The sequence below is a fragment of the Rhinolophus ferrumequinum genome, chromosome 17 (genome assembly GCF_004115265.2).
Source record: "Rhinolophus ferrumequinum isolate MPI-CBG mRhiFer1 chromosome 17, mRhiFer1_v1.p, whole genome shotgun sequence".
Taxonomy (NCBI): Eukaryota; Metazoa; Chordata; class Mammalia; order Chiroptera; family Rhinolophidae; genus Rhinolophus; species Rhinolophus ferrumequinum.
The window spans coordinates 63,215,844-63,242,432 of NC_046300.1; the positions used below are offsets into that span (position 1 = coordinate 63,215,844).

General features: G+C 43.7%; 1 protein-coding gene across 1 annotated transcript in view; it reads right to left on the reverse strand.

Moving 5' to 3' along the window:
• FRMD4B (FERM domain containing 4B) overlaps positions 1-15,452 on the reverse strand; it is a 372,884-nt gene extending 357,432 nt beyond the window's left edge. Inside the window, exon 1 of the mRNA XM_033132203.1 lies at positions 15,058-15,452. The gene's annotated coding sequence lies outside the window, so the exon portion shown is untranslated. The remainder of the gene's footprint in view (positions 1-15,057) is intronic.
• Between the last annotated feature and the right edge of the window lie 11,137 nt (positions 15,453-26,589).

A 26,589-nucleotide genomic window follows, 5' to 3' on the forward strand; every position in this document is an offset into this window, starting at 1 on the left:
CTTGAGCGATCAATGTGTTGTTGAGAAGATCTGGACTGCCTCTGGACTCAGACCCCTAAGAGGGGGGTACCTTGGAGCCCCCACTGAGACACCCCAAAGTGAAGGGCCGGGCAGGCCTGGCATGTACCCGATGCTCACGATCCACATGCAGGCCGACCTCGCTCAGGCCTTGATATGGGTGCCGCGTGCGAAAAACTCTAGGCGAAGTAAGGGCTCACAAGATCGGCGAAGCCCTCCAAAGTCCTGGCACTGCTCATTCTCAGAAAGTCACAGAAGACCCACCCTAAGGCTGGCCCCAAGCCTGCACTGCACACACTGACTCCAGTTCTAAGAAGCTCTGTAGTAGGTGTTATGGGTGCTCCTCCCACGCTCCCTTCTCCTGACTGCTTCGGACACCCAGGCCGGCTCCACCTGCCCCAGCTGCATTTCTCCCCCAAGGGCTCTCTGCAGCTGCTAGTCCTACTTCGCCAAGCAGATGATACACAGGAAGCACTAGGAAGTATCACCCCACTTCTCGGAAGTAGCTCTCCATTAGTAAATCCCAGGAGCCGCTGTACAGCAAGCAGCCCAGCTCCCTTGTCCCTCTGATGGGACCGTCACACTGCACTGCATGACACTGTATGTGTGCACCAGGCTGGGGATCGAGTTCCCCCGTGGAATGGACTTCTACCAGCCCACTATGGTGCTGCATCGATAACACACTTTATTCTGGCTGCCTTCCATTCCTTATCTCATTTCCTGACCACTACTGGTGCTTCCTGCACTTCCCAAATAAACTATTTGCGGTCTGTCTCAGGATATGCTTTTGGATGAACCCAAATAAGACCACCACTGTGAGAAGTTAGGATCCCCATGGGGGTAACAGACTGGCACAGGCTCCAAGTTACCTGACCCAGATTTTTTTTTAATGTGACAAAGGTTTTAATATGTGATATCCTAATTCTCACAATAACCCAATGTTTGTGTCTGCTGCTACCTCCATATTTTTTTATTTTTCAATTACAGTTGACATTCAATATTATTTTATGTTAGTTTCAGATGCACACCATAGTGATCAGACATATATATATATATATATAATTTATGAAGTGATTCCTCCCAATAAGTCTAGTATCCACCTGGCACCATTCATAATTATTACAACATTATTGACTATATTTCCTATGCTATACTTTACATCCTCGTGACTACTTTGTAACTATCAATTTGTAAGCCTGACCCAGATTTGAATTCTGGCTAGCTGAGTGATGCTGGGAAAATTATTTGACTTTTTGGTACCTCAGTTTCTTCATCTGTAAAATGGAGCCAATTATAGCCACCTTGCAAAACTGTAAAATTTTAAACGGAACAATTCCTCTAATGTCCCTAACACTGACCCTAGTACACAGCAGGCATTCAACAAAAGTCAGTTTCCTTTCTTTCTCATTCCCATTGTATGAATGAGGAAACTGAGGCTCAGGAATGTGTCCTGGCCTGTACAAGGTTATAAATTCAGTGAAGTGACAGATCTGGGATTCAAAAACAAATAATCTTTCTGGTTCCGAATATGCTTATAACTTTTCCATTTAGCCTCCCATATTTACTCCAGGGTCTAAATTATCCTGTTTGATACACAAAATCATTTTAAACTTCACATTCCCAGGTCTTCCTTTCACACTGTGCTGTGCAGACAACACATCTGGTTTCTGATTCCCACATTCTGGTGCCATTCACACCCTTTGATATTTATGTCCTCAGTCCTGGGGCCTGGCTCACTCTCTCTCTCACCTGGCTGTGACACACTCTTCTAATTTGGGTGCAAAGATTTTCACAAGTACATCTCTAATTAAAACACAATGTCACTAAAAATTGAACACTAGGAGAAGAAAGATGACAGGTAACCCAGGGCAGAGCCAACGTACGTGTAAGTGTTTTACCCTTGAATACAGGTGAGGTGCCTTCATTGTTCACCTACGAGAGCACTCCGAGCTCCAAATTGGGGTGCAGCCCTGCTGAGCACTGGCCGCATGGAAACCATGAATGGTCAGCAGTACTGAATGTTTCCAAATGTATTCTCTTAAGTAACAGTGTCATGTGACCCCACAGCAGGCCAACTCCAAACAGCAGAAAAGCAGAGGCACAAAAAGGAAAACTGAAGTCAGTCTGTTCAACGTACTCAGAATTTTGTAATTAGAAATCTAGAAAGAAGTTATTTTATTTCAGCATACATTTAAGTTTGGGGTCATTTTTAAAATGAAATTTTATTTTGAAATATATATATTGGAAGGACATAATCTTTCAGGGACTGGACTTTGAAGGGTCCTACATGTAACCTGCATCTAGATAGGGTGACCAACTCATCTCAGTTTACCCAGGACTTCCTAGTTTTAGTACTGAGTCCCTCGTCCAGGGAAATTTCTCAGCCCTGGGCAAACCATGATGGTTGGTCACCCTATTAGAAAACAAATTTGATTTGCAAATCTCCTCTTTTAAAATACAAATCTCAGGTAGCTGAACACAACCCAGCAATCACACTCTAGGGATTCGGATTAGATTGCTCCTCACATAATACTCCACTAAAATAGCACCACTCGAAGAATCCATAAGGATCTTCTAATGAGGGAATCACATATTCAGACGCCTATGGGGGTAAGGCTTCAATAAGTGAAGAAGCGTGTACAAAGTGAAGATGCTTGTACAAGAGCTTTCTGTCTATTCTTTACTTACACAAGGAAATATACCCTACTCCTCTATGTGATGGACAAGCATCTCTTTACCCAACAAAACTTGCCCAAGCATGACGAAAAACATGGGCAATTCTCATTTGACCTCAGTGGTAAGGCTAGGGTTTTCTTAGTCTGATTTCCTCCAGAAGTCAACCTTGGAAAAAGATTCAAGTATAAGGTAGTTACCTGAAAGGTGAAATTGGGGAAAGGAAACAAGGAAGGAAAGGCCACCAAACAAAGAGTGTCCTACTAAATCTACTGTAACCGTGGGTGATTGGGGTTTCATGCCATGCGGAAACTCTCAGAAATGGTGCAGAATATATACCTTAGTTATCCCACCAGATAGGCAAGGGAGCTAGGATAGCCATATGCTAACCCCTTCATCACTAGAGGAAATTACTTCCCCAACACTGCCCACCCACCACTTCCACTGTCAGAGAAAGTCCTCAGACAAAAAAATACAGGTGCTGGCAGTGGGAAGGCATGGTGGCTGCACTGAAGTAGCTAGGACAAGGCTATGAGCTGTACACCAGGAGCATCTGCTACAACCATCAGTGGTGGGGCCCTTGGGCCACCGTCACTCAGCGCGAGTCAACAGCTGCCATGCACGAATACAGCCAGTGTTGCTAGAGCTTCTGACTTTTTAACAGAAACCAGAACAGAATTTTTGTGGCATCTCCTGATTCATAATTGCTGATGATTAGTTCAAATATTTAGAAAACAATCCAGAGGCCAACTGGGCTCTCTGTAGGCAGAATTCAGCTTGTGAGCAACCAGTTTGTATCTACTCATCTAAGTGAACCCCTTTATTTTACTGCTGGGGAAAACAAGGCCGTGGAGGGAAGTAAGAGGCCTAAGGACACACTACAAGTTAAAGATTATCTGGAGTCTAGAACCCAGTTCCCCATAACTCCCAGGCCAGGGCCTTCGCTAACCCACTGTGCTAACAAACCCTAACTTCACTAACAAACCTCGTTCCTCGAACCACACATCCATCCCTAACAAGAGCCGTGTCACTGCCATCACTTCACTCAGAGCAAAGCAAGTCTCCGTTCTTCCCATCAATACATGACAATATTTGGTTTCACTAGAAATTGGATTCATTATGATTCTTACTTTCACAAGAAGTTAAAGACAGAAAACCAAGGCACAGAGCGATGAAGATACTTCTTTAAGGGGAGCTCCAAGACGGCAGAGTAGATAAACACTGTCCCTGCTTTCTCTGTGAACAAACTAAAATTACAACTAAATTATAGAACAATCAACCTGGAGAACCATCTGAAGTTTGTCAGAATATAAGTTTTATAACTAAGGATAACAAGAAGAAGCCACCTGGAGACACTGACAGGAGGGGCGGAGACTCGGAACTGGCTAACCCCAAAGCTCCGTGTAGTGGTTGAGAACGGGGAGGGACAGCTCAGCCACAGATGTTGCCCCCAGAGGATCAAGGGACCCCAGCCCCACACCAGCCTCCCCAGCCCAAAGTATTGGTGCTGAGAAGTGGAGCCCCCACAGCACCTGGTTGTGAAAAACAGTGGGGATTCCGCCCATCCAGGTGGGGCGGGAGGCCACGGGAAAGCCAGGCATCCTTTTAAAGTGCTTGTGCAGACTCTCTCACTCACAGGCACTCACCTCCTGTTCCAGTGGAGGGACAGTAACTCGGGGGGTGTCAGAGACGTACGGCGGGCAGACTGAGGAGTGCGGCTTCGAGAGGAAGGCTGGAGGACAGCTGGCACTTTCCCCGAGTGGCTTCCTGATGCCATGCAGCTGGCAGGCAGGCAGGCACCAACTTTCCTGGGCTGGCCCGCCCCCTACGCCTACCGCCAAATCGGAATCTGATTGGTCTGCTGAGCCCCGCCCTGCTGACTCACTGGGAATTCCCGCCCGCTCTCAGGAATTTTTTTCGCTTTCCTGTTCCTGAATCCTGAGAAAAGTTGGTTGGAAAATCGGGAAAATCAGCTCCGTGAACTCAGGTAGTTGGTAGTATCGGCCATCACTTTGTGGAGAAGAGAAAACAGTTATATCTCAGGATTACGGGAACGGGAAAGTGAAAAAAAATTCCTGAGAATGGGCGGGAATTCCGGCCTGGAAACCCTAGTTCTTAGCACCCTGCTTGGGACCTGCTAACTCTTCAGAGGAGTCCTATGATTAGGAGTAAAGGTGACCACAGAAGAAAAAATGTCTGTGATTATTTATACAGAAGCACTCAGCCCCACACAATTCAGTTGTCAACGAGTCACAGGATGAAGGCAAGGAACACAAAGTGATGCTTATTGTGAGGAGCCCAAGTCAAGGAAAGGTCTAACTACACTTATATACTCCATGTAAAAAAGTAGATAAATTTGTGCTATGTTGTTATCAAAGGTACTTCAAGCGACAAATAATGTGGATAGGCAGAGGTAAGCTTTAAACACTTGGGAAAATCATGTAAGTGAAACAAGTGACTTATTTCTTGACAATGCTATATAAATCAGACTGCCTAAGGAGTGGGAAAAAACGTTTGCATTGTGTACTCTGAAAGAAGACAAAGTTACATATCCACTCTATTATTATAGTGAAAGATCTATTGAATAGCATGAAAACTTCCTGTGAAACTGTCAATTTTTAAATACCTTTTATCATTTTCACAGCTTTTCTGAGATCTAAAAAGGAGCAATGAGTTTTCCAGTATGCTTTTCCAAGTTCAGTGCCAGAAAGTACGAGAACTACTCATAATGTTAAAGCAGCTGAATCATTGCAAAAAATGATTTTACTCTTAATTTTTTGAACCAAACTTTTGACCTCTAGCAAATTGGACACCGATTCTTTTAGGCAGTGAAAATGCAGCTAGACTGAGAACATAGAGGTATATAAAATAGCACACTTTTTTTTTTTCTCTTAAAGATACAAATTGTGTTTAACACAGTGGAGCAAATTACCATGAGATGACATGTCCTCAATTTAAGTCTCATTGCCCCATTGGGATGGGACTCTCTGGTCCCAGCCTAGGGCCACGTGGTTTTCATTACTTAATCAGGATCCTGCATTTCAACTTGCACATTTAACGAGTCGCAGTTCATTTGTGATGGCCTCAAACATCCTTACCTTAACCAACTTTTGAAGAAGCCACACTATCCTAATGTCTTCAGATTTGTCTAAACATTGAAAGGCTACTTGATATGACAAGTTACACCAAATATTATTTCTACTGCACAGCAAATCATTTTACTGAAATGTTTCTCAAACACACTACTGATAAGGAACCACTTTTAAATGCATTTATTTATCTGAGTCTTTTTCATTTTAAAGCTAAAATGAGAATAGTGCAACGGGTATGGATGTGGGGACAGAGGCAGAAGTGCAGTTTCCAGGCTCTCAGCCTCATGTAGAAAGGTGCTGGCTCAGGTAGTAAATGGCCATCAACTGTGGTTGGATGGCCATCAGCTGTGGCTAGTTGGCTGTCAGCTGTAACCAGTGTGCCATTGGCCACTAATATAACTGCTGTGGCTACGCTAGCAGCAAAATGGGGGCTAGCAAGAAGATGGTGGCTGAGCTAGCAAGCAGTGGTATAGTGGCGTGGCGTGGTGGAGTGTGGATTACGGATTGCAGACAGGCGGATTGTACTAGCAAGTGAGATTGGTTGCCAGAGACAAGGGACTGCGGATCGTGTGGCTCCTGCCTCCTGTGTCTCCAACCCAGCCTCCAGTGAGACTATAGTGGTATGACTCCCCTACCTATGGCTCCGTGGGTGTTCCTTTTTGGCCTTACCATGTCCTGCGTTCTTATGTGGGGAGCGGGAGCTAAGACCCCGCAGGCTGCCCTGCATGACAAAAGATAAGGTGCAGGGTGCACGCTTCTATTTATTCACAGCGTCAGGTTTAGAGGTAGAAGGAACCTCAAATGTCACCACCCACTTCACAATCCTGGGAGCTAATTAACACGGCTCAGGTGGGTCTACTGCTGAGATGGGATTAGAAGTCACCCTTCCTGATTCTCTACCCTGTGCCACCCCAGCCCTTTCTCCTCAGCTCCTCCTTCATCTGGCAGAACCCTGACAGAGTACTCAACTTGGATGAAGCAGGGCCAGAGCTGGCTCTGTGATTTGCGCATGTGTAAGCCTCCCAATCAGGTCACATATGGTCCCCCGGCTCTTTTGCAATGACTGAATTAATGGGATGGGCTCAGTCAGGTGAAACAAGGGAAGCCTGAAAACAGTCCTCAGCTGCACCCATTGTCGCGTCCCTACTGACGCTGTCGGCTGTTAGAAGCACCAGCTGGAAGATGGATGCTGGTATTCCAGAAAGACCTTTTGGATCAGAAGAGGCTGTGATGGGCCCCATGCTGTGGCAGAGGCATAATTATTTCCAATAACTGTCTGTGGGGACATAGCCAGGAGTGCAGTTTCCAGGCTCTCGGCCTCACATAGAAAGGTGCTGGCTCAGGTAGTAAATGGCCATCAACTGTGATTGGATGGCATCAGCTGTGGCTAGTTGGCCGTCAGCTATAACCAGTGAGCCACTGGCCACTAATATAACTGCCGTGGCTACGCTAGCAGAAAATGGGGGCTAGCAAGAAGATGGTGGCTGAGCTAGCAAGAGCAGGTTGCAGTTAGCAAGTGGGGTGGGTTGGCAGAGAGAAGAGGACCACAGGTTGCGGTTAGTGTGGCTCCTGTTTCCTGTGTCTCCAACCCAGCCGCCAGAGAGAATATAGTGGTACAACTCCCCTACCTATGGCTCCATGGGTGTTCCTTTTTAGCCTCACCCCATCCTGCGTTCTTATGTGGGGAGAGGGACTAGAGACCCCGCATGATGTCCCACATGCCACCCCGCATGACACTGTCTCTCTAGACTCTCTCTCGGTGATTTCCAAAGGAAAGTGCCTCCTCATTGCAACAAAACATTCAGTGCTTATTAGGGGCGTGTGGGAGGCACAGTTTTGAACTTATTTCTTATGTAAGGTCACAATGCCAAAAACTGCTGTCTGTTAATAGGTTTATGTGGCAAGGCAGAAAAGAGTATCATCAACTTTGGATGTGTGCTCAGGATCTGTTTTCAGGGGCAATATCCTCATCTGAAACAAGATGGGCCATGAGAATCTCCTGTGAGGGGTGCTTTCTGGAGAGAAAGCTAAACTTCTCAGGCTGCGCCTGGCAGGGATTGCATCAAAGAGCACAGACTGGGTTCTGAGTTTGAATTCCAGGCCTGTCACTTACCAGCTGTGTGATTTTGAACAAGTCACACAGCCTCTCCAAGCCTCCGTTGCCACCTCAGTGAAGTGCGGGTTATTATGGGTCATTGTGGAGACAGAAATGAGCCAGTGCATGGAAAGCATTTGGCAAGTGACTGGTACTTATAGGGACTCAATGGGGACTACCTGTTATCTCCAGGCATGGGGCTTGTTCTCTGAAGAGGGACGTTATTCTCACCGAAGGTCCAGACTCATTCTGTGTTGTTGAGATTGTTGCTGAAGTCTCCCCTTTGCACATGTGGGTTCTGGGCGTCTTCCCTGTTACTTGTACCCTCCTTCCTGCTTGGCAAGCCAGTCTTGGAGCTCTCTACTCCTTCCTACAAACCTGTGCAGCCAAAGTGAATTCACACCCTCCCGCCTGCCTGCTGCAGCAATTCTGGGGCAGACCGCGGCTGCACCTGTCACTGGTGTCACACTTTGTCTGCATGGGGGACTTTACCTATCACGTCCACTCACGTCTTCTCAACTAGATGAAGCTTCTGGCAGACAGGGGATTACCTTACAGTCCTTTGTATCCTCAACAGCACTGGGCAAATGTCCAAGAATTTTCTGGACATTTGCTCTCTGATCTGCTAGGTGAAGTGTGGTCCTGAGACCGGCATCACCTGAGAGCTTCTTAAAAATGCAGAATCTCAGGCTCCACCCCAGACCTGCTGAATCAGAATCTGATCGCCAGTGATTCAAGTGTACAAAGTTGGAGAAACACAGCCCTGGTCTGGAATTTCCCAGACTTCAGTCATCCACCTCTTCCCTTCACAGGTTTAGCCATTTTCCAATACCACTCTCACTGTGTTTTAACCAAAAACGTATATTTTAAATGACACAATGTCTTGCTTAGCCTCATCCTAAGCAATAACATCCAGTCAGTTAGTAGTTTTTTGGCAAGGCATATTATTTAAAAATATTTGAATTTCTAAGTGAAAACATTTTTTTCTTGTACACGTTAAACTAAATACATTATCATTACTAAAATGACTCTCCATCTATCATCTAAAATTAACTTCCATACCACAGGAGTTCACCTAGCCCACTTCAGTAAACACAGCTCTAGACTTTTTGTAGCTGGATTAGAAGACATCTCTCCAACTCCCAGTCGTGCTCCCGCCCAGCCTGGTGGCCCTGTGGGGTGGACACCTTTGTCCCCAAAGCACAGATGGTCATGGGAGGCAGTGAAAGGCAGAAAGCCTGGGTTCTAGCCCTGCACCATCCCTTCATAATTTGCTAAGTCATATCCCCAATTTGGGGCTCATTTTTGTGGGTTTGCTGATCTCAAGGCTCCCTTCCAAGTCGAACAATATGACATCATAAATGATAGCGGAGGCTCTGGAGTCAGAATGCCCCAGGGTGGGGGGTGTAAATTAAATCTCCATTGCCTGCTAATTTCACTAAATCCCAGTTTTCCTCATCTGTAAAATGGGAATAATAACAATAAGTGGACATACACTCATATCATAGAATTTATAAGAACAAAGAATATGATAACCAAAAAATCCTTAAAGTAATATCTGGCACATAGTCAGTGTTCAATAAATACTATAGCTACTAATATTTTTCCCTAGCCTCCACAAAGTGCAAATAATAATACCTGATATTTATGTGGTGTTTGCTATGTAACAGGCACTGTGTGAAACACTTTACATTCGTCATTTTATCCTCACAGGGACCCAAGTAGTAGGAACTCCTATTCCTCCCCCCATTTTATAGATGAGTAAACTGAGGCACAAAAAAGGTTAAGCAATTTGCTCTGAGTCACACATTTGTTAAGTGGTGCAGGTGGAGTGGCAAGCAGGTGGTGTGACTCAAGAGACAGTGTTCACAACCACCAATGATCCTGCCATTCTGTAAAATACTAGTCAGCACACAGACTTTGCCCACTCAACAAATACTATGTGATTGTGGCATAGTATTTCCCAGCACAGGTGAGCAGCTGGTGAACAACTCTCGTTACCATTAGCTCTACTATTATTTATTGAGCCTTTTAATCTGAACACGATGCTACCAGTCACCAAGAATTTCACCCTTTAGTTATGGTAAGGACGTCTTTTTTTTTAATGCTTTTAAAAACTTTTAAGTATAGCATACATCAAAAGGTGAACAAAATATAAATATACAGTTCCATAATTATCTCCAAGTGAACGGCCATGTATCTATCCATCACTCTGTTGCCCCAGACACTCCTAAATACTTTTCCGCTCTCCAAATGTTATTACTGTTCCGGGGTTTCCCAACGCCCACACTATGTACACTTTGGGATGGGTGATTCTTTGCTGTGGGGGCTTTCCTGTGCATTGCAGATGTTTAGGAGCCTCTCTGGCCTCTACCCACTAGATTCCAGCAGCACCATAAGTGGTGACCACCGAACACCTCTCTAGACGTTGACAAGTGTCCCCTAGGGGCCCAAATCAGCCTAGTTGAGAACCACCGCACTGTCTTACCCTTTGTGGCAATCACTTTCTTGCTTTCCTTTGTACTTTTACCACAAAACCATGCATCCTTAAATATTATCATTCAATCTTGTCTGATAAAAGGATTTCTTTATAATTTAGTCTAGTAAAAAGACCCCTAATCATGGCTCCTAAAATAGCCTTATTTAGATGGGTGGCCATATAGTTTATCGTCCAAACTGAAGGCACAGACCTCAGCCAGGGCTGACCTGGGCAAGCCAGTATGCTGACCCCACTTTTAGGGTGTCTGTGCTGTGAGCAAATATTATCCCCACAGGTGCACACAATTAGGGCCCCCATCCCACCTGATAATTGTATGTGAAGGGACAGAGGACAACTAAAAGCAGCACAGCGCCAAGGGCAAAGTAACAGAGACCTAAATATGTCTCAGGCTGAAGAGCTGCAGAGCAGATAACTCTGGTCTTGGGCCTCAAGGAGGGTATTCTTCAAATAATTTGCTCCAAGACACCACTTAACTACCTTCATCATATTAGCACAACACATTGATTAAAATAAATATCTTCCAAGATTTGCACATAAAAGGACCACGATCACCCCTTGTAAGAGGTTTGGGGTCTGTAGTGGGTTTTAATCAATATCTGTCCTTTTTCCCTTGGTGTCATCAGACAGTATAGCAACGACTGTCAATCTGACCTACAGTTTGATCTCTCTTTGAAGTCCTGATATTGACCATGTTAAAAGTGACAATAAAGGCTTTCCTTACATACATGAGAAATCATATTGATCACCTATTTGCTGAATGATTCCACTTATCCTCCATTATTTGGAGCAGCAAAGAGAACAGAAATCAGACTACACTGAGGAAGGCCCTTGTCCAATGTGGTGCACATTTATCCGACTTCCTCAGCACCCAAGCCCTTCTCCAGCAATTCAGCCCTCTGCTGTGCACAGCCCACGTGCTCTGGGTGGGACTCCGCCGTGGGCAAAGCCAACTGGGCCAATCCGAACTGCCTTTGAGACTTTTTGTTCAACAACTGGGGAAGGGGAGGTTATTCTCTTTTGTTGGACTTGAACCTGAATTGTGTAAACCATCAACTGTGACAGTCATCTTGCCACCCAACAAAGAACCCAACACATACCCGAAAATAAGAACAGTTTTATATTAATTTTTGCTCCAAAAGACGCATTAGGGCTTATGTTCAGGGGATGTCATCTTGAAAAATCATGCTAGGGTTTATTTTCCAGTTTGGTCTTATTTTCAGGGAAACATAGTAGAGGAAGGAAGAGAAAGGCAGAACTGAAGATGAAATGAAAGAAATCAGATCCTGAGGTCGTTGTTCATCCGTGATCAAGATGTTCTTAAAGCCAGTCCTACCTATGTACCTTTGTATTTGACCTGTATATAAGAAATATACATATGAAATATATATATGTCCTAATTCCATTTAAATCAGCTGTTTATCATTTATAAACATATGCCATGTGGCAGTGGCTTTCAAACTTTTTGACACCAACTCACAGTAAGAATTACATTTTATACTGTAACCCAAATGTGCATACAGCCCTAGATATAGATAGAACTGACTCAAGGTTTCATGAAACTACAGAACCCTTACTAACATATAATGATGCTGGTATTATATTTTCTGTCCTATTTTATTTTTTTTAGTGCTTTTTTTAAAAATAGTGGTTGCAGCCCACTGAATTGATTTCATGACCTTCATTTTGAAAAATACTGCTCTGTGAAATTAGGTTAAAAACTGTTGTCACCAGGAAGAATAAGATGAGAAATGACATGATAATTTCAGTAAATCTGGTTATTGAGGAAAATAGGAGGTCTGATCCCTAAATCAAGTGTCTAGCAACAGAAAATTGCCGTTTTACCATTTCTCTCTGACTGCCCAGGACATATGTTTACCAGAAGAGGACAAAAATATCATAATGACCTAGAAATAAACGAATTACAAAAAAAACGATAAGTGCAATCCCTCACATACAAAATAAAAAACCATGGCTAAAAAGAGAGCGATAAAAGAAAAAAGAGAGAGAGCGATAAGAGATATATATGTAAGGAAAGAGTCTTGCTGATGAGCTGAGTTACATGATTTATTTATCCATAGGCTAAAGACAGTAATTTCAGTGAACCTCAGCACTTGCTGAGTATGTAAAAATAGTGCCTTCCTGATAAGATCAGATCTCTGGGGTAGATCTAGACAGGAAAGGAGGGAAAAGGAGGGAAGGAAAGGGAGGGAGGGAGAGAGGGAAGGCAGGCGGGAGAGAGATCACTGGCGGTGTTAGCTGCCCTTGTGTGTGCAATGTGTGTTAGATAACTATGAAGAGTTCTTGAAATTCTAGACAATTACTGCAGGCTGGATAAGATAGGGTATTTTTAACTGTTTTCCGTGTACCTTATTTGTATTGTCAGTTAGCCAAAACTTCCCTTTTATCTGCTCAAAAGTACTGCAGAGTCTTGATTAAATCTGTGAATGAAATGGTGAACCAAGGTTCTCAGGCTTGCTGGAAACAGAGGCCAGTGAGAGCGAACAATGCTGAGAAAACTTTGGCTGCTTTTGCACTCCGGAGTGGCTGTGAAGTTAACTCCTCGCACACTTTTCTAGAATGTTAGGCTGAAGCCAATTTGTCTGCCTGTTTGAGAAGCCCATTAACTTTCCTGCCACTAAGATGGAAATTTATTAATTTCAAAACAGAGTGACGTTTAAGACAATCACTAGCAGGCTTAGGAGAAGTGACTTCTGAGAATTTTCCAAGTGATAATGAAAATCAAACCTCACTACAATGGTATTTTAGGTAGATTTCATCATTTTCATCATCATATTCTTCAAATACCTTCCACCTGCATTATGCAAAATTAAGCAAATAAAGTGTTTGATTAATATTTGCAGATGTCATAAAGAAGTGATAAAACTCTTCTGTTCAAGAAGTCCTTGGAATTGCCTGAGTTTCTCTGGCTCTCTTTTAAGAAAGTAAGCACTGTTCAAAAGGTGTGTGTGTGTGTGTGTGTGTGTGTGTGTGTGTACGTGCGTGCACGCACGCACACTTTACTTTTTATTGCAAAATTTTCAGATATACAAAAAAGACAGAATCATATAATCATCAAAATATTCATCACCTAGTTTATAACGTTAAATGTAGAGACCAAAATATGTACTGATGGTTTACCTCAGGCCACTCTTTTAAACACCATCCTATTTAATCTTATGAAAAGCATACTAGTTATTGTTCTTGTCATTATTATTTTCTTCATCCTCATTAATGCCACCACTGCACGTCTCTTTTAGAGGCACTGTCATGGTTAAGATCCTGGGATCTGGAATCACACCTCAGGCAAAGCCTGGATTACCAGTGTGACATAGCAAGTTACTTAACCTCCCTCTAGGGCTCTGTTTCCCACCCCTTGGACTATTTATGATGCCAGAAAAATGCCTGCTAGGATGCCTGACACATAGGAAGCTCTCTAAACCACCCTGCTAAACAGTCTGTATGGCAGATGAACGTGCAGCCTGATAAGGTTAAGTGAGAAGATGCTACTTCTGTTTCCCTCCAGACATTAGATTTGAAGTCTGACAGATCCATACTCTGTAGGACAGGAAACAGCATGTGAGGGATTGCGCTAAAATCGTGTACACATTCTCCGAATGGGTGGTAAGTTTCTAGGGCAAACACTAGCTAACCTTGGAGGATCAACCAGCTTTCCGGAAAGACTTCTGCTGTCAGCACTCCCAAGTTTTTATTCCCGAAGAGGCCACCTTCCAGACTCAGCCGTCTGCGTACCAGCAAACACACCAAGTCGGTTCGCAAAGTTCAGGGGAGTTGGCTTTGGTATGTTTACAAGTCCTTGCAGATCGCAGGAATGTTCAGGATAATTATTACCCCACCCAGGAGCGCCCAACCCTCTCACATCTGGAAGGAGGCGGCCACACAAAGGAGAGCGAGAAAGAGACCTCCTCCTGTGGCCACTTTCTCAGATCCCGGGAAGACTTACTACAAGCTCTCACCCCTTTGGAGAACAAGACCAGCCACTGCTTAGTATAATATCGTACAGACCACAGGACATTGAATGCAAAGCAAGAGTTTATCCTCTAGTCCAAACAGAATGGCATTTCTCAAAATATCATCTTTGTTTTTCCCTCCTCAGATGAAAGTGAAATACTCCAGAAAAGAGACAGAGTGATCCTCACGCACACAGCCTGCCCAACGTGGGGGCGGCTAGGATCAGACACACCTATTTAAAAAGGGCAGCCAAACCAAATCCTTAGTATCCTCGCGAACGCATGGGATTTCCTTCCACCCTATTCGCTGCGTTTTAAGAGTATCTCTGGGCAATCGGATCTGGGATTCATCAGCATTTCTCCCCACTTCCCACGAACACGCGGCCACCAAAGTACATGGTCCCTGGCGGCGCGTTTGCAAACCCCACCGGCGCCAACGCCTCGAGACCGCCAAACTTCCTGTCTCCACACCACCAAGGCGACCAAAGCGCCGCGCCAGGCACCCCAGGGACTCCCGAGAAGGCGCAGACAGCCTCCGAGCCGCGGGGCGGGGTTTCCTGCTCGCAGGAGCGCCGCGGGGCCGCACCTCCACTGGGGGTCTCCCAATGTGCGCGCTGCGCCTGGGGCGCGCCGGGAACGCCCGCTGTGGCCGTGTCTCACGGTCGCGCCCCCGCAGCGAACTCCAGGCACCCGGGCCAGTCCCCTACCTACCTGCTCTTCCGCCTCCTCCCTCAAGCGCTCGGGGGCTGTCGACCGCTACTTTATTGTCTAGGCTGCTCACCGCGCCGGGACGTGGGGATCCAGCTCTGCGCCAGCCCTGCAACTCCGCTCAGCGCAGCGCCTTCCCCCGCGGTTGCCTTCCTCTTCCTCGTCCTCTATGCCTAAGCTCCTGCTCCGCACGTGAGCTGCGCAGCCTGACTCCCGGACTCGCTGGGCAGCCAGCGCCCGCTGCATCCCCCGACCCGGGGCTGAACGTCGCTCCCGCCGCGGCGCGTCCTCGCTTTGGTCCACACTTACAGCTGTGCCCCGGGCCGCCTTCCTCGCGTCCCTCAGTCTTTCTGTTCTACCACCCTCCTCTCGCTGTCAGCCCAGGCTCTGGTCTCCTTTCTCCCTAGCTGCCCCCGCCCGCCGCCTCTCCGGGGGCTGGGGCGGCCGCTGCCAATGAGACTCGGCTGATGCGCTGTTCCGGCCCAGTCATTGTATCCGGAGGGGAGAAAGAGGAGGTGGAGCGGGAGGCAGGGAGGGGGCGCCCTCGGGCTCCGCCGCGCGGCTGCCGGCGGGGCTCGCCTTCCCAGACAGAGAAAGGGCGCTGGTGCCAAGGGGCGCGGAGCGGCTGGTGCTGCCAAGAGGAGGGGGAAGGGAGGGGGTCAAAGCCCGTGCTTCTCCATCTCTCCCTCCGACTCAGAAAAGCGCAGGGAGGGACTTGATTCTGTCTCCCAGGCTTCAAGCATCCCAGGACCCGACTGCCCTTAGAATAAAGGGAATGAGGCACCCGCGGCTGCTGGAAGCGCTGAACCTAGCCGGGGATGGGAGTGGGTCTCGTTAATGACTGGATGTGAGATTCCGGCAAACCCTCTGCTCGGGCAAAACAGAAAGAAATAGCCAGAAAGAGGAAGGACGAGTGTGGAGTGGGGGAAGGTAATAAGAGAGAACGAAAGAAAAGAGTAAATGGGGAGGAAGGGGTGAGAAGAGAGAGAGACAGAGAGAGAGAGAGGAAGAGAAAAAAGAGTCAGCCCCATGCCACAGTCATTTATCCTCCAGAACAGTTCTGTGATTCGGGAGTGTTTTATTATGCTTTCTTTAGGAACCGGAGAGGTTAACTCCAAATAGCTAGTAAGTGACAGGACAAAGATTGCAACTTGGTCTGGTCCTGAATGTGACCGAGCTGGTGAGAGAAAACAGAGAGAGAAAACGGAGGACTTTCCACGAAGGATCTCCTGTTGAGATTTTTGTATTATCTCCAAATGAGTGGGCAAGTAGAGCACCAGAGGCACACTGACAGGGCTGAGAAAATACTTGCAAACAGCCTTAAATGTGTGTCCCATTACCAGGCCAACTTCTGCATACACCATGAATTAATTTTCAAAACTAAATCTATTTTTTAAAATAATTATCCTGACTACACAGTTACATAGCTCTGTATTTTGGTGAAAGTTTAGTTGATTCATCCAATGACAATGTCTAAGAGAGACAGTTTCTGAACCCTGTTTTGGCATTTCTCCTCCTCTTCCCCTCCCCCTCTTTTTTCCCCTTGTTTCTCCTCCTCCTCCTCCTCCTTGTTTCCATGTCTTAGCCACAGGAAATAAAGCTGCAAGGAACATTGGAGCACACGTGTCTTTGTGGATAAATATTTTCAGATTTTTTGGGTAGATACCCAGGAGAGGGGTTGCTGGGTCATATGGTAATTCTATTCGTAATTTTCTGAGGAACCCCCACACTGCCTTCCATAGCGGCTGCACCAGTCTGCATTCCCACCAACAGTGTATGAGGGTTCCTTTTTCTCCACAGCCTCTCCAACACTTGTTACTATTTGTCTTGTTGATGACAGCCATTCTGACTGGGGTGAGGTGATATCTCATTGTGGTTTTTATTTGCATTTCTCTGAAGATTAGTGATGTTGAGCATTTTTTCATATGTCTATTTGCCATTTGTATGTCCTCTTTGGAGAAATGTCTCTTCAGGTCCTCTGCCCATTTTTCAATTGGGTTGTTTGGTTTTTTTTGTTATTGAGTTGTATGAGTTCCTTGTATATTTTGGATATTAGCCCCTTATCGGAGGCACTGTTTGCAAAAATCTTCTCCCATTCAGTTGGTTGCCTCTTTATTTTGTTGATGGTTTCTCACCTCATTTGATTCTCCTGGGAGAAAGGAGATGGACTGGAAGCCTGATGAGGCCAGGACCCCATTTGCTTCGTTCAGCTCCTGGCACGTAGCAATGGCTCATTCAATGTCAGCTGAGTTAATGGACCCCCATTTTGCAGAGGAGGAACGCGGGGTTCAAAGAGGTGAATGGATCTGCCCAAAAATATGTAATTAGGAAGTGCCTTTCTTTAAACTCAAGTCTGACAACTCCTTAATCACGGCACAATACTGTCTGTTCAACGTGAACAGCAGCAGCATAAGGACCTCAGGCCAGGGGGCAGTTCAAAGAGGAATGGCCGGCTCAGTGCTCAGAAGGGTACATCGTTTCCTTGGAGAGAAGCCAGCACATGTGGCGCAGTCCCTAGAGAAGGAGGCAGGGAGTCCAGGGTAACATGGGTTGATGCAGGGAGGGGAGTAGCACAGACTGAGCATTTAAGAAGTGCACAGTATACGTTTGGGGGAAAAGTAGACGTGGTTATCATGAAAAATGCAATGTAAGAGACATCAGTAAGATTGATCTGGGCCAGAGTAGTCCAGAAGAATTTTCTGGAAGATACGGGATATTTACTGGATGTTCTCGGACCAAAAGTGCTGTGGTTTGACAATGGGAGCTCCAAAGCTGTTCTACCTGGGTCTAAAGTCCAGCTTTTTAAATTACTCAACCAAAAATAGGCATAAAAATATTTTGGGGCAGGTACATTCATCTCTCTGAGCCTCATGTTCCCCCTCTGCAAAATGGGGGTTTATTAACTCAACTGACATTGAATGAGCCATTGCTACGTGCCAAAAGCTAAACTTCAATCTCCTGATAAATATTTATAAAATACCAAAACAACTAAATAAAAGCACAACACAACAAAGAAAATGTTTTCCTTAATTCTTACCCTAGTACAGAATTATCAACTCTGGTGGCATATTAGAAGGGAGGGTTTTGTTTTTGTTTCTAATAGAGACAATTTCAAGTAGCGGGTGGGGTGAGGCTCCATAGATACAATTAATACACAGAAAGGACTGAGAAGCACTGAGACACTGGTGTGCATAGGAACTGGGGGCAGAGCTGGTTAAAGCCTCAGATTCCTGCACCCCAGTTCCACCAGGCTCATGGGCCAGAAATCTGCATTTTTAACAAACTGTTCTGGGCTCCGCCTGAGTATCACAGCTTTGCCCCTCCCTCTGCACTCCTTGGTGGCCACTCCCTTCACCTACCCAGGGATTTTTTTCCACCCTAAATTGCTAAACTCTTGCAATGAATCCAATGGTGTATATGTGTTCCTATTTAATTCCATGTACATTTATTAAGCACCAATTTTGTACAAATCACTATTATTGGGGTCCAAAGACCCCATGCTAGCAGGTCGTTAATAATCTGGAAAGAAAGATGAGAACATGATAGCTACAATAATAAGGTTATTGTGTTTTGAGCTCTTACAATGTACAAGACCCTGAAACAAATGCTTTGCCTGTAGACAAGGTAGAAAGTGATAAGTAAGAGAGTAAGAGTGAGTCTGGGGGAGGGAAACCAGAAATGGCTTCACGAAGGAGGCAGCATTTCAAAGCTGTTTTTCTGAAAGAAATCACTCCAGTTACCGCATAGCATGTTCAAAAGCCCTAACAGAATATGCACAAAACAGTGAAGCCCCTGAGACTGTAAGTTTGAGGAATCAGCCAGAGAACTTCTCAGGAGTGACAAAACTCAGGGACCAAGTAAGTCACATAAATTAGTCAACTGAACAGGTGTGATCAATGGGGAGTGGTGGGGACTGTGAAAAACTGAAGAATATATTCTCATTCTCCTCTTCTACAGGCTGCAGCCACTGTTATTCCTGGCACGCTGTTCCCATGTGGGAATGCTGATCTATTAATAATTTATCAGATGCTTTGATTTTTCAGAAAAAGCTGGTAATCTAGCTTTTTTCTAGGTTTTGGTATGAAATTTCCCAATGTTTAAAAACGTTTGGCAATCAACTAAAATTTTAAAAATATTCTATACACAGAATGAACTATGCCTGCCGGCCACACCCACCTATGGACAGCCCATTTACAATCTCTATTATGGGTTTGGCTGGGAAAACCACACCCAGAGAAAAAACAACTAACGATTCCTATACTTTTTAGATAACTAGTAAATACTTAACAGTTCCTATGCACACCAATGTCTTCTCAGTCCTTTCTGGGCTGGGCACTATGTAGAAATACTGCAACAAACAAGATAAAAGAAATGGGTCTTGCATTTCAGAAACTCATGATTTAGTTGATGAAATAAGACAAATACATGTGAACAAAATTACAGCAACAAGCGGCGAGAGGAAACAATTCTGTCCTGAAATGTAGAATCTGTAGGTGAAAAATGAGGGCCTCATCAATTGCTCTGTACATAATAGAATGTTTATGGCTGAGTTTTCTGATGCAAGATTGTACGAGAAACGCCCTAGACTTCCACTCTGAAGCCTTTTATCCTGGTATAAAGGAATGTGTTTTGATCTGTGTATCATGAGATTCAGCCTCTGAATTAATAAGAACATGCTTCATACATATTTTATTTCCAAATTAAAACAGATTCACTTATGTATGTATGTATGTATGTATTTGTTTGTTTGTCCTAAAGGTGGATATATGCTTATTGGACCAATTTTGACAATACACAAATATGTAAAATAGAAATTGAAAGTTACCCACAAGTCCACCACCGTGAATGAGCACCTTTAATATACATCCTCCTAGACTTAAAAATGTACATGGATCCCATCCAACTCCTCATTCCTCCACCCCCAACCCAATGTAATTCTTTCCCTGGGGAAACGCCAATAAGAAAAAACAAAACATTTCCCAGACTCCTTTGCAACTGAACGTGGCAGAGCCAACTTTAGCCTATCATGCCTCTGGAAGTGTTTTGCTTTCCCTGTCCTCCTTATTGCTTCCCTCCTCTTCTCTGTCTGTCTACCTAGTACACAGATGTGGCACTGAAGCAGCATATTGTGCCCATGAAATCACCACGTAACGAAAGCCAAACAGAGATAACTGGATAACAGAGCAGAGAGCTAGAGCCCTGGACATTGACAGCATGGAACCGCTGTGCCAGCTTAGAATGTGTTTTTTCTGGACTTCTTTTTAAATAAACACATGCTTGGTTAAGGCACCTTTGGCTGGTTTCTGTTACATGCAACCAAACACAATTCCTAGTTGTTGCAAAAAAAAAAAAAAAAGACTCTATGTACAAACACCCATACTTATCATCTTGTATATTGATGTCGCCTAATTTACTCACCCAATCGCCTATTGATGTAATGGTGTACAATTGGACTTCTTTGATTTTTTTTGTTTTGCGTACCATTTTAAAACCAAAGTTAAAAGGAGGTCACACCATCGCTGCAGCACTCTGGGCCTCTTAGCTTCAGGGAGTTCATACTTTCCAAAGATTTCCTACTGAAAACTCAGATTTCTGTAAAAGAATGTCTGTACTGTTTGCTATTTTGTAGCTAGAGGCTTATGAGTGGGCGAATGTTCATTACTTTGTACTGAGAACACATACTCACGTTCACTGAGCGCTTTATATTGTGGTTTCATTTATTAGTAACCCTATGAAGTAAGCAGCCCTGTTCGGCCCTTCTACACATGAGGAAACCGAGGCCCAGAGAGGGGAAACGACTTGCTCAAGGTTACACAGCTAGCAATTCAGGAGCTAAGGTCTGATCCCAGGTCTTTCTGTCCCTGGAAATGGAGGTCTCCCTCACCACAGCAGGAGACCCAGCCTTTCTTAATACTTTTGTTATTAATGTTATGGCTTAGGAAGATCATTTGATATCTGGGTTCTCAATAAGGATTTTTTAAAAATCAAATCACAGTAATATTAGACAAATAAAAAACTGTTCTCGTAGCTACTCCTGTTCAAGGTCAATTGTATTTCTTCCTAAGGCACTCTTGAGATAACTAAAAACCCACTAATGAGAATAACCACCATTGGTTATAATAATACACTCCACGTGACTTTGCCTACTCTTAAAGGGCACCATTGTGTCAAGTATTTCTACGAAAGCCTTGGACATACTCTGCACCCCAAAGGTGCTTAAACAACAAAAGTTACTGTTACTTGTGATTGCCTGCCTCCATGGGGAGTGTTTATTATAATTCATACCTCACCTTTCCATTTAACCCCAGGACCTTTTCACATAAATTGAGATTGAATTAAAGCCTCTCCTTTCACTGACCTAACTGAGGCTGTTGTGTTTTTACAGTCAAATGTAGCACAAAAGTATTAGGTCATTATCTCCAATCTTTGAAGATGTCACATGGTATAAATAAACATACATGCTTTGTTTTAAGTGTGTTAATTATGATGCCCTGAAATTAGAAGATAAGAAAACAAATAATTACATTTAAACTGGCCGAAATTAGGTTAAATGACAGGAAACTGCCTTTCTGTGGTTAAAAGTCAAGTATGAGCAATTTCATAAGGTTCAGCTTAATAAGAAGCTGTTGCTGATGATCAGCTGTGAACATGAACTTGTGTCATTAGACTAACTGTGGTTGTACTCGCTTCCAGATTACGGAAGTAATATAATTGAATGGAAACCTCTCAATGCACGTGCATAACTGTCTTTTGAGGGCACTTCCTACATGTGAAAATGCTTTTTGATAATGTTCTTTTGGCATTTCACCGGACGAAGCACCTGGGAGAGAGGCCAGCACTGTAATCCAGCTCCTTAGTGAACAGCACGTGCTCTGAGGTCCATTGGATGCTTAAATCAGAGTGGTCAGAGAGGATCGTCTTTCCTTCCACTCCACGGGAAAAAAAACAAATATTCTCTAGTTATTTTGTTGTCATGTTACCTAATCACAAAGATCTCAATCCACTTAAGTAGATATTTGGAAATGACTTTGGGAAGGACTCTTTTTCACTGGAGAGGTTGCAAACCGACATGTGCTTTGGCCTATAAGGTCTTTTGTAAATTGCAGGCACTGAAAACTTGGAAATTGTAACATACACATCTGAATTCACGTGTGGGTGTACCTGAGTGTATTTGGAGGGAAGATTGAAAATGCAGGATGTACAATTGGATGTTATTGTATTATTCATAAAAGGACATTCTTAAATGTTATTTCAGACATGCTGATTTTATAAAAACCGGCCACCACTCTAATAATTAGACTTTCTTTTCATACTTCCAGGATTATTTCATTAAAAATGTATCATTTCATGATTTCCTTTAAAAATGTATGAAACAGGGAAACAAAAGTCCCACTAGCTCCACAAAGTTCTCCTCCCCATTCCAGAAATGATGAGAGGACTCTTCTCGGTCAGCAGTGGCCTTGTTTCTTTTTCCCTCACGTCTGATTTAGTTTGGGGACCCTGTTGACTTGCCACAACCCCATTGTCTCTTAACATACCATGAAGAAATGAGAAAACTTAAAGGAATTCAGAGTACTTCTGGTCCAAGGATTACAAATTCGAGGCTTTGAGTGGCCAGGCAAGAACATAAATGAGTGCAATGGGTCAAATGTATCCAATAGGGAATGCCAGAGACGGGGGCAAACTGAAGACCCTGTAGCCTGTCAGAGGGACGCTCCCTGCTCAGTATAACCCACTGCTGAGAAACAGGGTTGCCAGATTTCCTTTCCAAGAGAAGTCAGAATTCTGGATTTTTACTAAAATCTCTTGGTTATTAAATGCTGACAACTAATTTGAAACCGTTTTAAACACTGAGCCAAATGCAGCATATAAGCAGCCTGATGGGACTCAAGGGCCACCGTTCTGCAACTGCTGATCCTTTGCCATCCCCTCATTTTGCAGATCAGGAAACTGAGGCTCAGACAGTGAAGACGGCTTGCCCAGGAGCACACGCCGTCTAACGTGGGATAGGAAGTGGAATGCTGGCCGCTCGTCTCCAAGCCTGGGCCTTTTCCAATACCAACATCGGCTTCCACTTTCTTGCTAAGATTTAAATGATGTTTCTATTTACGTGATTTCAAATGTACATTGTTTTTAAAAATGATGCTGATGATACTCCCTGGCTTTGGAGCACATAGTTTGCAATAAATGGCTTGCTACTCACATGATGCCGTCACCGAAATTGATTCTAACAGTTATAGACCTGTATAATTTTACTTCCACTCATGTGCTAAGAAACCTTTCTGCATCTCTACTGCACTACACTTCCCCTCCCTTCGTCTCTTTATTAAATCTGGCCCAATACAGAGAAAAAGTAAAATATTTAAGAGGAACCATGTTGACTTCTCCACCACGAACAAGAACTAGGTGGGCAGGAAAAGAAAAATACACTTGTGAATCAGAGGCTGTAAAAACTAAGCCATGCATACAAAGCATTTCAGGGCAGTTTGATTGTTGTGCCAAAGCAAACAGAACACACAGCAAGCTCATGAGGAGCCCAGTACACTTCAGAGAAGGAAAAGGAGGGGAGACAGTTTTTCTGAGTTTCAGTCACTGAAGACCTCCATTATATATCTGAGTTGTTGTGTTTTTTTTCTGAAAGTATTAAACAATACAGAATAGTTCAGAATCTAATATACCAAACATTCCTACAGCTACTAGTCAGGACTGGAAATTTTAGCACGCTTTTCCATTGTCCTTTGTTTTTAATCAGAAGTAAACCTATACAGAAAAGTTGAATTTCCCTTTGCCTCCTATTCCCCAGTCTTATTCTTACCTCCAGCTCTCCAGAAGTAACTACTATAATGAATTTTGTGTGAATGCTTCCAAACTTCCATATAGATATATGTATGTGACTACTACACAATACTGTTTTATCTGTGTTTTTAAATCTACATACATGATATCATACCACATGTAAGGTACCATAGCCTGTGTGTTTTATTTAATAACAAGTTTTTTTAAAAATTCGTCCAAGTTGATGGATATGCACCCAGTTCGTTTTTTTAACCATGTATGATTCTACATTTTATTGTTCATTTCAGTAGATGCCTAGCTAAGCCATTTCTAATATTTGAATCATTTTATTTTAAAAATATTTAAAGTAGGAACCAATTTTCCTAAAACAAGTGACAACCAGTATTGAACCAGTAGTTTACTATACTATATGAAGGTGAAGAGGAGCACTAGATATTCTATATTGTTTTCTAAATCCAGACCTCTCTAGTATATCAGGGAGTCCATTGGCCCTACTGTATGGAAAATTTGTTATGAATGGTATTTTTAATGAAGAAAGCATCCGTAGCTCTTATTAGATTCTCAAAGTCACCTGTGCAACAAGGATGAAGAACCATTATTTTAAAATACCCCCTACTTACCGTAGGACTAATCATGGGCCTTCTGCAGTTCTGCCCTTCATCGCCGTTTTTTGAAGAAATTTCCATGTTTCGTTGAGGCTTACAATTAAATTAAATCGAACAGTTAAGTACTACTGAGAATACAGTCAGTGCCAGTAGCTCAGACAAGTTGCCAGTAGCAGGAACGAGAATAAGTTGGGACCTCCACCCCTACCTCAGAAGTACCGAGGAGTAATTCTTCCTCAGGCTCTCACTGACCTGAAAGTTTGGTTAAGGAAGATATGGCCCAAGCTCAGCACAGTGCTCCTCAAATGTGGCACTACTGCCATTCCGGTTGATAGTTCTGTCCTGTGCACTGCAGGATGTTTAGCACCATCCCTGGCCTCTACCCCTGGCTGCCAGTAGACCCTTCCCTACAGGTTGTGATCATCAAAATATCTCCAGACATTGCCAAATGTCCCTGGAAGGCAAAATCTACCCAGATGAATCGCACTGGTTTAATGCAATGAGCAGGGCTAAGGGGAAACACGGATCTCTGTTCCTAAGACGCTTCCTTAAATGAGCAATCTGCAAAATAAAGGCACAAGTTCCTGCAAGGCAAGAAACAGTGACTGGGATACTCAGAGAACGATGTTCTTGCCTGGGCAATGTTACAAATTATTTTATCACCTTGGAAATGTCATTCAACTTGTCTGAGCCTTAGCTCCTTTCTTTGTAAAATAAGATGGTTGGATATGTCTAGGTCTAAAATTTGACAGTATCCTCGACAGCTGCATCCTTGGGGAACTGTCAGGACGGGGCTAGGAAACCAACATTTGGAAGCTGCTGCTATTTTGGGAAAGATAAACAATACACACAGAGAAAGTGCTCTGCTAAATACTGTGTGTCATTGAAAACAAACTTTTTATTAGAAAATATAGCCTCTGGTTGCATTTGCCACATTATTTCTTTTTTAAATGATCTTGCCAATTGCCTTCCTCATTATAAAGCAATCTTGTAGAGTCTATTAACAGGAATTGCAGGATGTTTATCTCTCTTGTAAATTTCATCTTCGGGGAAAAGGGACCAGATTTATAGCCAATGACATATTAAGACTGCTTTCTCTTAGCCACAGAATAAATACAGCCAATGAAAGCTTTTCTAGACTACTGAAACAATGTGATCTTGGAAGAATTGTCCTGATAAATACAATAGTGCCAGTTCCACTAAAAATAAATCTTTGATTTCAATTGTGTCAATGGTGACATGGGCACAAGTCCATTTGTACCTAAGTGGACACCAGAAATAGGTATCATTAAAGCAACTGCTTAGCCATTAGCCAGTTCTGGCTTTCAGTTTCGTAATCTTACAGTCAGGGTTCCAAATGGACAGAACGGGACTTGGTGCTGAACATTCTCAAAATCTCTCCTATGGTTACTATGTGCACGCTGCTATTCCTCACTGGATTCATTTCCCCACGATCTTTACTTGGCTGGCTGGTTTTCATCATTCAGGGACTGGAAAAAAAGGTAATACCTCTTCAGAGTATTTCCCTGCCCACTCTAGACGAATTAGTCCTCTACACTTTCTATCTTACCTGTTCACCTGGTTATTAACTCTCTTCCCTTACTACAAGGGAAGCTCCATAAGCACAGGACTTACTTTGACTTACTTATTGCTGTGTCACCAGCACCTGGAGCAGAACTGGCACATAGCAGACATTTACCTAGTACTTTTCTTTAAATCATGCTTTTGGTGTAATGTTAAGACCTCTCTGCTGAACTCCAGGTCATGAAGATTTGACTCTATTTTCTTTTAAATGTTGTATACGTTTGTATTTACCATTTAGATCTATGATGATACATTTTGAGTTGATTTTTGTATAAAGAGTGAAGCTTAGGTAGAAGATTCATTTTTTAAAAAATTATATGAATGTCTATGTTCCAATATCATTAATTGAAAAAGCTAATATTTATCAAATGAATTACCTTAATCAATTTTTACAATCCTTTGTAAGAATTCAGTGGGCCACTTTCGTGTATTTCTGGACTTTCCATTTGGTTCTGTTGATTTATGTGAATACCCCTTAGCCAATACCACACTGTCTTGATTGCTCACAGCTTTAGAGAAAATCTTAAAGTCAGGTAGTGTGGTTCTTCCA